The following is a 3,094-nucleotide window of genomic DNA, read 5'->3' on the forward strand; positions in this document are numbered from 1 at the left end:
GCCTCTGAGGCACCATCTGTCTCTAAGATCTTGGGATTCCCTAATTCTGCCAAAGGAGGTGAAAGTCATCCCTTCTTTACTTGTCATCCCTTCTTTTACCCCTCCACCTCTGATGGGGGCTCATCAAAGTCAACACCATTGTGTCCTACCCTCAGATGAGGCACTTCTAGGGAAAGGCTGCATGCCTTTCTCCCACTGTCTTTCCCTACTACTCAGGGAATAGAGAGGATACGCTGAGCGACTGCAGTGGAGACCAAAGAAGAATGGACCCTGGTTTATACCACAGTCCTTGGTTAGCCAACAATCCCCTGAAGCTTCAGATCCCCAAGACCCAGAATCTCAGAGCTCAACTTCAGCTCCAGTTTGGGTCAACAAGCATTTATTTTTTTTTTCCTTAGGACAAGTTTAATAGAGCTACAAAACATCAAATGGCTTGAGCCCAAAGGGTTGACTATGGTACAAACATTTCAACAAGCATTTATTAAGCACTTACTATATGCCAGGCATACAAAGAAAGTCAAAACAATTTCCCTTTACAAACTTCCTGACAAGTCTTTGTTCACACATCTCCAGGGTTAGGAAACTCACTACCTAGTCAGCCTGCCTGCTCTTGGAAGACTCCCACTGTGAAGTTTTTCCTTACAAAATCCTCATATGTGTTTCTTCTCTGGGATTCCTCTACCCTGTCCCCACAATAAGTTTAGGAAGCAACCAAGATATGTGAACATCAAAGGTGAGGAAAGGAAATTCAGGCTCGAATCCAGGTCCTGACCACTTTCCCAAACTGGACCAAATCGGGGGTGAGAGGTGGGGTCCGTGTTGCACAGCCCAGGGTTAATCTGTGTGTGTGTGTGTGTGTGTGTGTGTATGCTGGAAAAGATCTTGGGGATTGTATAGCTCCAATTCCACAAAGGTGGGAAGAGGGAAGTGACATGTCCAGGGTAACATACTGAGTCCATGGGACGAGATCCCCAGAGCATTTTGTATCTTTCCATTGTCAGGGCTTAACATAATGTCTTTGTGTACAGGAGGTGTTAAATGAATGCTTGTTTTTCCTTTCCTTCCCCTCCTAAGGTGCTTAATAGATTTTTGGTGAATGGAAATGATTGCTGACCAGCTCTGCATTGTTGCTACTGGAAAGAGGGTTGCTTGGGTGAGTGTGTCTGTTGGGGTGGGGTTGGGGGTGTGTGTCTGGTGAAGCTTCTTCCCCATGACCTCATCCCTGCCGCCTTCTTGTGCTGGGAACCAGTCTGACAGCTGCCTCGGCAAGGGTGGGGAAGACCAGAGCAGAGAGATCTGTGGTGCCTGGTGGGAGTTTAAGAGAAACTCGAAGAAACCCACTTCATCACTTAGGAGTTATCCCAGTGGTCTAGGGGAAGGAGGACAAGATTGCTCCCGTGGGGACAGCTGTCCTCATGTGTCTTCCCCAGTCACTCACCAGCCAGGACATGGGCAGACACCACCTAGCTTCTTAGGCCAGGCAGGATGGCTCTGGGCATGTAGAGACAGACACATGGATGTCCATATCAGGCGTGGCCTCATATGTTGGATGGGTGCACAGGTGGTCGGCCACTTCACCAAAGGTGACCCCTACTGTAGCTGAGTTCATCTCAGCTCACAGATTATCTGGGTTCTAGTCCTAACTCACCAAATAACCTTCTTTATGGTTCTCAGTGTCCTTATCTGTAAAATTAGAGGGTTGAACCTGGCTCCTCTCTAGATTGCTTTCCATAGCCCATAGACTGCCATCTTTGTAAAGAGCTGTAGAACATAGGATGTCATTGCTAAAAGAGACCTTAAAACACAGAATGCCGGAGCCAGGAGGGCCCTTAGAAAAACTGATTCAGAACTTGGAGGGACCTTAGAATATGGGGTGAGAACAAGAGACCTTAGGACAGGATGTTCTAAGCTGGGAAAGGCCTTAGAACCAAGTCAATGCCAGACTGGGAGGGACCACAAACAGATGATGTCTGAGTTTTGCACAGATACAGTTTTCTTTCCCAGAACACTTAATCTCCCAGGGTCACAAACTGCCTCCATGCTTTCCACACACAGAGCTCACCTCTCCAACATGGACCCTGCCTGCCTGCGTGCCCCCTTTCACAAAGCTCTGTATACACTCTTCCACACTAGTCCAGCTACATATGGCCCTACTCCTAGACCCCTGACTCTCACACAGCACCCGGCAGAATTTAGGATTTCAGGACTGGGCAGGGGGACTTTTAGTCATGCACTAACATACTCCCCAAGCCCGACCCCCGATTTTTAATTTTTTTACAACGGATGAAAGGAACCGAGAGAAGGGATAGGACAGGCCAGGAGCACCCAGGTCAGTGCGACTCCGGCCAGGATGGGCACCAGGTTCTGCGGGCTCCGCGTCAGACCCACGTTGTTGTCTGTCACCCAAACCGTCCCTCCTCTTGGGCGGGCCCACAATCACAGCTATACTCACATAGAGGCTCATGGTCCCCAGCCTGCATCCCCCCAACCCCTGCCAGTCGCTTGGTCAACTCACTCGGGGCCTCCTTCCTATCCCACCTGAAAGCACAGGCCCCGCCCCGCCCCGCCCCGCCCTGGCTTCTGTTTACCTGTGCGGAGAGGGAGGGCTGGGGACCGTATGTGTGTGAGGTGGAGGGAGTAGGGGGAGGTCTGAGTTTGGAGTCCTGGGTGGGGGGCGGGACTAGGGCAGCCAGGGACACCCTTGTGGTGAAGGCAGCAGGATTGGGGAGGAGATGAACGGAGAGTGGGATGGATGGACCATGGGATCAGTGGGGGTGATGGAGGGAGGAGGACGGAGGAAGAGAAAGAGGGGGATAGAGGGAAGGAAAGGGAGGGGTAATGTAGGGAGGGGGACAGGGGAGGCAACGCGGAGGAGGAAGACAGAGGAAGGGGAAGAGGGGCAACAGAGGAAGGGGGACAGAAAGATGGAACAAGGGAGAGGGGGATAGAGGGAAGGAAAGAGGGGTTATGGAAGGAAGGGGATAGAGAGAGTCAGAGGCGGCCCTGGAGGGAGGGGGACGGAGGGAGGCGAGGTGGCTTGGTGGGGGCCCTGGAGGGAGAGGGACGGAGGGAGGCAAGGAGGGTGGAGGGGGCC

Source organism: Trichosurus vulpecula, chromosome 2 (genome assembly GCF_011100635.1).
Source record: "Trichosurus vulpecula isolate mTriVul1 chromosome 2, mTriVul1.pri, whole genome shotgun sequence".
Lineage (NCBI taxonomy): Eukaryota > Metazoa > Chordata > Mammalia > Diprotodontia > Phalangeridae > Trichosurus > Trichosurus vulpecula.